At 44.5% G+C, this 12415-nt stretch overlaps 1 protein-coding gene across 1 annotated transcript in view; it reads left to right on the forward strand.

Annotated features, from left to right (window-relative positions):
- LOC129696946 (collagen alpha-1(XXI) chain-like) overlaps window positions 1-12415 on the forward strand; it is a 103101-nt gene that overhangs the window by 21660 nt on the left and 69026 nt on the right. The window lies entirely within an intron of this gene.

Below are 12415 nucleotides of genomic sequence, written 5' to 3' on the forward strand. Positions count from 1 at the left end.
AGATGAGGAGAGAAGGGGAGTGAATGGACAGGGAAAGTGGAGGAAAGCAGGGTGGGATTGGTGGGAGAGATGTGGCCTCACTCTGGTAATGGAAGAGGCCCAGGACTGGAAGGTCAGCGTGGGAGTGGAAAGGGGAGTTAAAATAGTTAGCAGCCGGATGATCCAGTAGACTTTGGTGGACTGAGTGGAAGAATTCAGCGAAACAGTCACCCAGTGTACATTTGGTCTTGTTGATGAACAGGCCACAATGGGAACTCTGAATGCAATAGATGAGGTGCATGTGAACCTCTGTCTTGCTAGAAGGGCTGGTGGGGGTCCCTGGGTGGAGATGAGGCAAGAGATGTAGGGACAGGTGTTACCCGCGAAAGTGCCCGGGATGGGGTCATTTTGGATGGGAAGTGATGAGTGCATCAATGAATTACAGAGGGAGTGGTCTCTGTGGAAAGGGGTGGGATTGGGAAGATGTGACTAGTGGTAGGATCATCTTGAAGGTGGTAGAAATGTGAGAGTTTGCTGTGGCTAGTGGAGTGAATGGTAAGGACAAGGGGAACTGTACCTTTTTCCATCTAGGGGAAGGTGGAGGGGAAACAAGAGCAGAACTGTAGAACACAGTGGAGACATAGATGAGGGATCCAGCTGTGAGGTTCTTTTACTGCGTTTACTGATGAAAGAGCCTTTGGCATGAGTAAGTCGGGTCAAAGGACCTGTTTCCATGGTTTATGATTATGACTCTAAGAGGACATGTCTGATATTCTTTTGTGGAAAGTCTCACATTGAAGCAGAGATGGGGAAATTGAATGTAAGGGATCGAGTTCTTGCAAGAGGCAGCGTGGGTGTACGTGTAGTCAAGATAACTGTGCGAGGCAGGTGCAGGAGGCAACCCCGATGTAGTCGTTAATATAGTGGAGAAAGATATGCGGAATGGTGCCGGTGTACATTTGGAACAAGATGTTCAATGTAGCGAACAAAATGGTAGGCAAAGTTGGAGCCTATGCGAGTGCCCATGGCTACACCTTTGACTTGAAGAAAGTGAAAGGAGTCAAAAGAGAAGTTATTGTGTGTGAGGCCAAGTTCGGCTAGGCAGAGGAGAGTGGTAGTGGAGGGGTTTACAGGTTTAGTTGTTGGGCTCGATAACGAAATCAAGCATAGGCTGAATCATTTGCTGACGAGTTTGCCAATTAAATTAATCAATATGCAACTTCAGTGATTGATGGAAGGTAGCTATGATCAGGGGTGCAGTGCTGCCAGTCAGTGAGTGGGTGAGTGGGTGGCTGAGTGAGTGGGTGAGTGAATGAGTGGGTGAGTGGGTGAGTGGGTGAGTGAGTGGGTGGGTGAGTGGGTGAGTGAGTGAGTGAGTGAGTGAGTGAGTGAGTGAGTGAGTGAGTGGGCGAGTGAGTGAGTGGGTGAGTGAGGAGAGTGAGTGGATGGGTGAGCGAGTGTGAGTGAGTGGGTGGGTGGGTGAGTGAGTGAGTGAGTGTGTGGGTGTGTTAGTGGGTGTGTGTGTGTGGGTGGGTGTGAGTGTGTGTGTGAGTGTGTGTGTGGGTGGGTGTGTGAGTGGGTGTGTGAGTGAGTGAGTGGGTGAGGGTGTGTGTGTGTGAGTGGGTGAGTGAGTGTGAGTGTGTGATGGCCCAGAGCTGCGGGAGAGTCAGGGTGAGTTGATGCCGGGCCGGCACCTTTGTAAAAATACATGATTACCGTCTTTTTCTTTACTTCTTCTTCTTATTTCTTCTTAAGACCTTTGCTCCTCTAGGGAGCATCGCCATTGACAAATGTCCTCCACCTCACTCGGTTGTTAGCAGTTCTTTCGAGATCTCCCCAGTTGAGCCCACTCTCAGACATTTCTGTCTGCACACCTCTTCTTCACACCTCTTTATCCTTGGGTTCCATTTCAGCGCATGCCGGCTGATATTTGTGGCAGGTTTCCTGGGGGTGTGTCCAATCCAACTCTTTATTTTTCTTTACTTACTTGATAATTATATTTCATGATAATTAGTGAGTGCAACCGTACAATATTTTGTCATAATATTAAATTAAGTTTTATTGTACGTTACACACTGGAATGTAGTGATAGGCTATAATCTTGGCCTTCTTGGCTGACAAGCTTGCCCCCCCGCCACCCCTCCCAAGCAAAACCTGAAATGACGCCCTGTTTGAATTTAAAAATTAGCACTGCAACACTGGCTATGATGTATCCAAAAGCACCCTGAGCAACCATTTAACCATCTTGGATTTGTGTCATTAAAATCTACCTTCCTATGTTTTAAATTGATACCCTACTTTCCCATCATAGTTTCAGCAGCAGGCAAGAAGCTGAGTGGAGGAGCAGTATGAGAGATTTTAAAAGGAGCCATTAGTGTCTTGGAGTGACTGCCCCTACCAATAAGAGAAAGGGAGGCATTAGCACAGTGGCCTTTCAGGAGTGTCTGTTTTGGGAGATGCTGCGTGTTGAAATGAAGTATCAGGATAATTATTGAGGCTTTGGCTAAGGAGATTTCGGCCAAGGGGTTGAGCACAGGATGACAGCAACATAAGATCATGTCATTTTGTTTTGCAACCTTCTTTAATCTAAGTGCAGACAAGATGGTAGTTAGGGCATTGGTATGGCCTTCTGGCAAGATATGGATAGTCGGGGAAGCTCCCAGTGCCCCAGAAACCTCTGCCACAGATGCAACTTCATCTTTTTGTTAATTCAATAATTCAAACATTGCTTTGTCCAAATCCTCACATTCTTCACTGATTTTCTATCAGCCTCGCCACTTGAATCATGTAAGAAATGTGTGCCTTCTTGTTCTTTTTTGAAATCCATATTCTACTGAGGTTGTTTTCCAGCTTCTCCAACTCCAAGTTTCCTTTCAGTGGTTAATGCATTGTGTTTCTATTTGTAAGAGCTGCCAGACATTTTTATAGTATAGCATGACTCTCTAGGATTAGGAACTGCTGTGTAAATATAGTAAGCTTCAAAAAGTTTCAGGTTTAATAACTTTACTATATTCTTACTATTCTAGCTCCAACAATGGGTTTTTAAAGCTTGGAAGTATAAGCTTTGCAAATCCCAAGTACTGCCTTTTCAGTAAACATTGTAAGCTTTTCCGACTGACAGCATAAAGCTTTCAAAGCTCTTGTGGATAACCCACAAGTTGGCAAATAATTAGTTGACTATATAAAAATCAACATTTATCCTAAAAGCATTGTTTGTGGGAAAAAAAATATTGTTATAGATTTCAGAAGAAAAACATTTTTTTTTTTACTGGACCAATGTTCTTTTTATCATATTGACAGGACATCTCGTTCTCTGGCTATGAACACAATTGGTCCACGAGGATGAAAAGTCCTGATCAGAATGCCTGTGATTTTCAGTTACTCAAGACATGTCTTTTAAGACTTGAACAGTAGTTGTTAAGTTTAAATTGGACTTACAATTACATTGCAGAATCCAATCCAAATAAAGATAGGATACTTGCACGACACAGAAAGCACCAGTGTCAAAATAATAGTTGGCATATGAGCATTGGTTTGGAATATATTTCCTGTTTTTTTCCCCACAAGTAGAACATTCTTCCTAGTATCTATTTTGTCCAAATATTTTCCGTTGTGTTATTCATTTGTTGCTACTTGGAAGATAAGATAATGTTGCCAGATGTGGTCCAATATGTTGCTACAGTTCCCCAAAGAATAATCTGTAACTATGGTGGAAAGTTAAAGGATGAAAACGGGGAACAGGGGAAATGTTTTACATCTGTTTGGAGCTCAACAAATAATGCCTGTTGTCACGACTGTGCTATAATTTTACAATATAAATATATTTCCTGTAGTCTGAAATTGGCACAATGCCCTTCTTCAGTATTCATGTTCCCTTCATTGATGCAAATTTTCCATACAAATACAGGCACCTCGCATTTTATGCATGCTTGATTTACACGTTTTTAGAATAATGCACTTGTCTTAATGTGCTTATTCCTTCGGAATCACACGCTCAAACTTTGCCTGGCAAATTTACACATCAGCTTTCAACAGAAAGCAAACTCCAATGATTCCTTGCAGCTATTAGGTTATATGTTTAAATGTATCTGTCTTAGGGATATATATTTTAAATTATAGAGCATAAACGAGTAATTTTTGAAGTTTAGTACCCGACGGTTAGTGTCATGCATTTCACATAACGCTTGGTACATGTTGAAGGGAAATCTTTCGTAGTGGCATGCGGTGCCTGGTATGTTTGATATAGGTGATATTTCATTTACGCGCTGTTTTTCAAGCCCACAACAACCACGTCAAATGCAGTGCCTATATATGAAACATGGAGAATATTCAAGGCTAAAATATGATAACATAAATACCTTTCAACAAGCTGTAAAAGTTATACTGACATTGATTGTGTGGCACTAACTGGCATTTTCTAAATTTTACTAAAATGGTACAAACTCTGGAATTCTTGGTAGATGCTCTGGTTGCTCTCGGTTAAATATACGGGAACATGAACAGTGACTGCTGCATGTACCAGAGGAGTACAACTGAACAATAAATTGCTCACATCTGCTTAACACATTCCACCTTTGTCACTGCTGCCAACATTTGCTTTATCCTACCTTCAAACAAAAGGCAAATCATTCAATTCCTTATCCTTGCTAGATCATCACAAGACTTTTTAAACCTATTTCGTCACACAAGGAATTGTCCAAATTAAATAATACCCTATCTGCATGACTATTGTAGCCTAAATGTTTCTGGAATAAAACCATGCTAACAACATACAGTTGATGTTGCAGAATTTGAAGTCTGGGAAAGCACAGCACTCACTACTGACCTTGAAGAAAGCCCCCCTTGAAGATTTAAGGATGCTGGTGCAACAATTTAACTTGCAGACACATTTTGCCATCAAATATAGGTTCAAGCAGTTCAAGCAGCTGTGATGTCATCAAATTTAGTAAGCAGCTAATCATATCAAACAATTTCACTTTCTAAATGTGCTAAATAAACATTGGAACGTACAGACATCTTAAGATAGAAGCTGAGGGTAAGCATTAAAGGCCCTGTCCCACTTTCCCGAGTTACTCACAACCTCTCCCGAGTTTTCCCCTTGATTCGAACTCGGGGAATGTCAGGGAATGGCGGTAGATTACAGATAGCCTTTATTGTCATTCAGACCAAAGCCTGAACGAAATTTCGTGCCTGCAGTCATACATACATACAATACAATAAAAAACAACAATAAACACACATCAACATCCACCACAGTGAGTCCACCTAGCACCTCCTCACTGTGATGGAGGCAAAAGTCTTAGGTCTGCAGTCTCTTCCCTCCTCTTCTCCCTCTGCGCTGAGGCGATACCCCACGGGGGGGGGGGGGGGGGGGGGGGGGGGGGGGTGACGGGCGATGTTAAAAACAGTCCCGTGGCTCAATCACCGCGCCCCGGGGTGGTCGAAGCTGCCGCCCACCAGTCCTGCTGACGCAGCCGCTGGCTCGCGGCCGAACCCCGGACTCAGGTCACCGCCACCAGAACGCCATCCCAGCCACCGGACCACCGTTCCACCATTCCAGCCCCGAGCCGGATCACCCTCACGTGAGTGCCGTTACCGTCTCAGCTTCGCGCCAGGCCGCCCCGACATGGACTCCGTACCTCCCTCGGGCTGGGCCACCCCGACATGGGCGCCGCTCCTCCCTCGGGCTGGGAGCGCCATACCTATTGTATCAGAGCTCAGGGCGAGTCCTGGCGGGCTCTGCCTCCTGAGCCTCGAGGCCGCCAGCTCCGCCATTAGGTATTGTACTTCCGGTGGCGCTGGTGCCAGCAGCCTCCACCTACAGCCCGGTATCTTTTTGTTTTTTTGTGTATTTATTTAGTTATGTAAAAGTGTATTTCTTTGTGTTTTTTTTGTGTTTTTATGTGGGGGAAGAGGGCACGGTGCGGGGGATACCGTCCTTCAGCCGCTTCCTGCTGAGGACGCGACTATTATTCGAGTCGCGTCCTCGCCCCCCCCCTCCCCCCACAGCGGCCTACCTGCCTGGATTGGCGCGGCCTTTCCTGCCGGGATCGACCGGAGCTCCAGCAGCGGCGGGACAGCGCTGGAACATCGCGGGGCTGGCGATGCCTTACCGGGGGTCGCTGTCTGGAGCCCGGAGTGCTGGACCTGCTGCACCACCATCTTGGAGCTGCGGTTTGCGGAGCTCCCAACGCGGGCGGCGCTGATGGACAACGCGGGGTCCTGCGACTCTGCCTGGCTCGGCCTGCGGACTCGGGAGCTGCGGACTCCAGCAGCGTGAGGCGGCTGATCAAGGAGGTCCGGGCCGCTGAGGAGGAGGATGTTCACCGTCGGGGTTCGGCGTCGGCGTTCCACCAGCCCGGCGTGAGGGCCTGAACATCGGGCCACCCGGGGTGGCGACTGCGGGTGCTCGGAAGGCCCCGACCATGGATGAACACGGAGGGGAGGCTGGCTGGACTATGGTGCCATCCTCACCTTGGTGCCATTTATGTTATGTTGTGTCGTGGACTTCTGTATTTGTGCTTTTTTTACATTTTAATTAAATTTCAATTTTATTTTTAATATGTTTTATTATTTATTTATTATTTATTTTTATTATTTCTTTGTGATTTTTTTATGATACTGCCTGTAAGGAAAATTCATTTCGTTGTCTCAAATTGAGACAATGACAATAAATTTGAATACAATACAATACAATACAATACCTCCCCGAGCTCGGCCACTCCGACGGGAGCACCGTTCCTCCCTCGCGCTGGCCGCCCTCACGGGAGCGTCACAGCCCCTCACGGAAGCACTGTTCCAGCCCCGAGCCGGACCGTCCTCACGGGAGCGAGCTCAGGGCGAGTCCTGGCGGGCTCTGCCTCCTGAGCCTCGAGGCCGCCAGCTCCGCCATTAGGCCTCAGCGCAGACGGAGGCAGAGAAGGGGAATACGACAAAAAAGTCGCAGTGAGCTCGTAGGACATATGTATTTGTCAGCGGATCGTAATGCCAGCTGTAGGACCTCGGGGCATCAGGTAAGTCGGGATGTTTTTTCAACATGTTGAAAAATGTCCCGAGTTAAAAAAAATAGCCCCGAGTATCTATGAACGGCTATTACCGTAATTCCCCGAGTTCGAATCAAGGGGAAAACTCAGGAGAGTTTGTGAGTAACTCGGGAAAGTGGGACTGGGCCTTAACAGTCCAAATGGCCTAATTCTGCTCCTATCACATTTGACCTTATGAGTCTTGCTAGAAACCTTGTGTAGAATGTATTAGAATGTGGCAAAATCTAGCACCAACTTTGCACAGCATTTTGTGTAGATCCATTTAACTGATGGCTCAGCTTTCCAATGTTGCTGTGGAGGTCAATTACTTCAGCATACATGGCGATGCATTTGCTGACCATCATTTGTTGACAGACGGCCCAGCTTCCAATTCAGCTCAAGCAGAATTCATCCAGTGACTTATGGCACCAGGAGCAGCTAAGAGTTCCAGAATATGTACATCTCCAAATTGGTAGTATCTCCAAAGCAATGCGAGAGCAGCTGACAACATGTTGTAGGAATGTCTGTAATGATCACAAATCTAAGTGTTTGCTCCATTTGCTCCTTGCCGGCAAGAGAGAATGAAATATACCACATTCTTCAGAGAATATCTGTGAACCCCCTTAAACAACGGTGGCAGATGATGTGTACAATCAAGATGTGGTACTGTTATTTACTTGCTCCAGTAGTGGGTGTGAGATTTATGATTTTCAATGGACACTTGAATAAACTGCAGAGCTAGCAGTGCACTTCATCACATGGGAATTTGAGCCCTTGGGTGCTAATAAATGCAGCTATGTAGAGAAGTGCAGGACAAACCTGACAAAGATATGAACATACTCAGCAGGATCTCGTCAAATTATATATTTTTTTACAATTCCTGCCAGCAACCGTTTAACTGACAGGTTGGCCAGCAGCAAGCAAAATGTCTGCGGGAGGAAACCACAGCTTGATAACCTTAGATATGATTTCTGGCAGTGAGGAAATAGGCAAAGCGTAGCAAGGGGGTTAATGGCTTTAAGGTCAGAGAGAAGCCATAATCGAAAGACAACAGACCAAAGGTATTTTCAATTTCCCTGTCTAGCAAGGAGTAGATTAAAATATACTTGGCATCTGTGGTGATCAGCTCCTTGCCATATTTTATTGCTGGATTCCTTAAGGGCCTGTCCCACAACGGTGTCAAAATAATAGTTGGCATATGAGCATTGGTTTGGAATATATTTCCTGTTTTTTATAATTCATTTCTCTCTGGTTTATGCTTCATTTTGTGGGAAAGTTAAGATAGAGGACATTGTGAAAACCTTAACTTTTTGGATATTTACAAGGCGTTTTATCCTCCAAAGCAAGGTGGATTGGGAACTGCAAGAAATCTATATACTTATAAAACCCTTATCTTGTCCTCTTCCAGTTTGCGGTGTTTTTTAATTTGCACAAAATCAGTACCCGATAGCGCTACAATTTTCCGCCAACTTACTCGCCATTCTGTGCTGCAAGTGCATCAAGTTTTTTCGATTGGTGAAATATTACAAAAGTTATTGGTCTTCTCTCCTGTCATTCGCGGGGACGGCGATGCCCCTTCCGGCATCTGCTGTCAATCACCGGTGGCGAGAATAAGGCTGTGGTGATTATGGGCGGGGCAGTATCTGCAGGCGGCGAGCTGTGTTCGCGGGCGGGCGGAGGCTGTGGCCGCGGGCGGGGTCTACTTCTTCGGGCAGGCGAAAATGTTTTTCTCATCTCAGTCCTAAAAGATTTCCCCTTTATCCTTAAACTGTGACCCCTTGTTCTGGACTTCCCCAACATCAGGAACAATCTTCCTGCATCTAGCCTGTCCAACCCCTTAAGAATTTTGTACGTTTCTATAAGATCCCCCCTCAATCTTCTAAATTATAGCGAGTACAAGCCGAGTCTGTCCAGTCTTTCTTCATATCAAAGTCCTGACATCCCGGGAATCAGTCTGGTGAACCTTCTCTGTACTCCCTCTATTGGAGTCATAGACTTGGATTCAATCCAGATTCCTGATGCAGTTATGTGGAGTTTCCACGTTCTCCCTTATGTATCCTTGGAATTTCTTTCAGTGTGATAGTTTTCTCCCACACCCAAAAACTGGTGGGTTAATTGACTGCCCTCATTGTGTAGGTGAGAGATAGGATCTGGGCGAGTAACGCCTGTCCCACTGTAGGAGGTAATTCAAGAACTCTCCCGAATTTAAAAAATCAACACGTGGTAAGCACATAGAATGTACATAGCGGGTATGTCGGAGCTTGGGACGTCTCTTAGCGGCTTGTAACGCTAACGGCAGGTACTCGGGAAACGCGGTAAGCTCGTGAAGACTCGTGAAGATTTTTCAACATGTTGAAAAATGTCCACGACAGCCTCGAGTACCTATGAGCGGCTATTACCGTAATTCTTCGAGTTCGAATCAGGGGAAACTCGGGAGAACTCTTGAATTAGTTTGTACAGTGGGACAGGCCCTTTAATGAGAATATGGGGGGATTAAAATGGATCATGTTGTTTCCCACTATGATTCTGTGACCTAAATCTTTGAGTTTCAAATCTAAAAGTCTTCCCCTGTATCCCCCTCCCGGCTTTGAACATATATTGGGCCACTTAAAGCTTTGTGGAAAAAAAATGTTAAAACAATATTCGTAACTGGGAGACAACATAATAATTGAAGGAACTACATAAACGCACTGGAAGGGACTTTCCTTTCATCACTGCTCTCCATCTCCAATCTCGCCCACTACTTTTTGCATGCATATAAAATTACAGAGTCCAACTACCTTCCAGGGAGAAGAGAGTTATCATAATTTATTTAGAAATAAATCATCTCTCCTGCCAACATATGCCTTTGTGCTTACCATGGCAGAGTTAGAGTTTCCAAATTAATTCTGATATATGTGTAGTTCACACAAGGAAGAACATTCTGGAATATTATGTGTAGTGTTGGACATACAGCTCCTGCATTTCTAATGTAGTTTTCTGCTTCTTTATGCTTTTTTAGTTGTATTCTATTTTTTGGGATATTACTGTATCTGTTCTCTATCCTTTGATCATCTGTTTATTTCTGCATCCTGTTGGTAATGCACATTTTTACCTTCTGTTACCTTCCTTTCTTCCATATGGTTTTGGCTTTTTATGTTTTTTTCATTCCGTTCTGTTATGTTATTTTACCCTCAGCAATTTTGGCTTCTGTTTCTTTCCGTTTAATTATTCTTATTGCAGATATAGTAACAGAGGATGCTGTTACTATAGTTAAAGTTGAAAAGCTTCCTCCACGTCTTAACCTTCTTAGGGCCTAAGTAAGTTAGGCTTATTTTTTGGCTACTGACCATGGTGACTGTGTTGTCCTAGTGCTTTTAGATTTGTCAGCTGCCTTTGACACAGTGGATCATGAAATTTTGATCTCCCGTTTGGAGCAGTGGGTGGGTATCAGGGGCATAGCACTGGAGTGGTTCAGGTCGTACTTGGCTGATCGAACTTTCTGTGTCAGCCTTGGGGACTCTGTATCCTCCTCTGCTCCTCTCTCGTGTGGGGTCCCACAGGGCTCAGTTCTTGGCCCTCTCCTCTTTTCACTCTATTTGCTCCCACTCGGTTCCATCCTTAGGAAGCACGGGATTTCATTCCACTTTTATGCTGATGACAGTCAGCTTTATGTGCCTCTGGGAAAGGGGGGTGTACACTCTGTCGGACTCTTGCTTGAGTATCTCAGTGACATAAAGGCCTGGATGTCACTGAACTTTTTGAAATTTAATGATGACAAGATAGAGGTAATGATCTTTGGTGGCACCTCTGGCCCCCCCCCCCCCCCCCCTTTTGATCTAGGCTCTTTGTCTGCATATCTCAAACCTAACATCACGAACCTGGGGATTAAAGTGGACCCTGAGCTTAGATTTGACTGTCAGGTGAGGGCTGTTGTTAAATCTGTTTTTTTCCATCTGAGGCAGCTGGCAAAAATAAAGCCGATTTTGTCAAGGCAGCACTTTGAGACGGTAATCCATGCCTTTGTTACCACCCGGCTGGATTACTGCAATGCACTGTATCTGGGGGTTAGTCGGTCCTCCATCGCCCGTCTCCAGATGGTACAGAATGCAGCTGTTCGTCTCTTGACTGGCACACGAAAGCATGATCATGTTTCACACCTTTTGGCCTCTCTCCACTGACTGCCTATTCAGTATAGGATTCGTTTTAAAATTCTTTTATTTACTTTTAAATCCCTAAGTGGTCTTGCCCCTTCCTACCTATCTGAGCTTCTTCACCCTTATTCGCCCTCCCGCTCTCTCGGGTCAGATGATCAGCTGCTCCTAATTGAGCCAAAGACTAAGTGGAAGCTCAGAGGGGACCGTGCCTTTGCTGTGTCGGCTCCGAGATTGTGGAATGAATTGCCTCTGCACGTTAAACAGGCCCCTTCTCTAGCTGTTTTTAAGTCACTCCTGAAGACATATCTATTCTCCGTGGCCTTTGTAGACCAGTGAGGTGTTCAATTGTTTATTAACTTTATTTGCTTGGTTTTGCTGCGTTGTTCGTACTCGTGTTTTATGTTTTTTAATTTATTGTTTGGATTTTCGTATGTAATTTATGCGCCTCGTGTTAGTTGTATGTTCTGTTGTTCTGCCTGTTTTATGATGTCTTGCTTGTTTTCTTTTTTCTGTACAGCACTTTAGTCAGCTTTGGTTGTTTTTAAGGTGCTTAACAAATAAAGTTATTATTATTATTATTATTACTTTGACTTCCACCAGTGACTTGTAAAAATTGATACCGTGACTACTATTTAAATCATTGCATTCCTCCACAGATTATAATTTCTTTAGATTTTTATCACACTTTAATAGTCAAAAATGGACAGAATAGGCAAGTAACCATCAGTCACTATATATATAATATACTTTGCCGTGACCACGAGCTTCTATGTTATCGTAATTACTTATGCCTCCTTCACATAAATACCATGAAATAATTCAATTCTTGGTATGAACTTTATTGATCCCGTAATTCCATTTATTTGCTTAGCTTTCACCTTGCTTATGGTCTGAATGAAGAAATAAATTAAAAATAGTACTTCAAAAATGTATTTCACTAACTAATAGGGAGAACTGGCATCTCAGTTAGATGGTAAGAAATGATAAGGAAGGCCTTTGGGCCCACCTTCTGTTGAGAGAAAACAAGCCCAGTTTATTTAATCTCTTCCCGATACTAATTTGGACTAATTTCTTTAAAAGGCGACTTGAATAGGAAAGGATGAGAGAAATATGTGCCAAATGCAGGCAATCGAGAATAGTGTAGATGGGCATCTTTGTTGGTATAGGCGAGTTGGGCCAAAGGGCCTGTTTCCCTGCTGTATGATTCTACATGGATAGGCATAGGTTTAAACTGGTTTAGACTCTACATGGATAGGAATGGTTTACAGGAATTACTCC

The sequence above is a fragment of the Leucoraja erinacea genome, chromosome 5, assembly GCF_028641065.1.
Source record: "Leucoraja erinacea ecotype New England chromosome 5, Leri_hhj_1, whole genome shotgun sequence".
NCBI lineage: Eukaryota > Metazoa > Chordata > Chondrichthyes > Rajiformes > Rajidae > Leucoraja > Leucoraja erinaceus.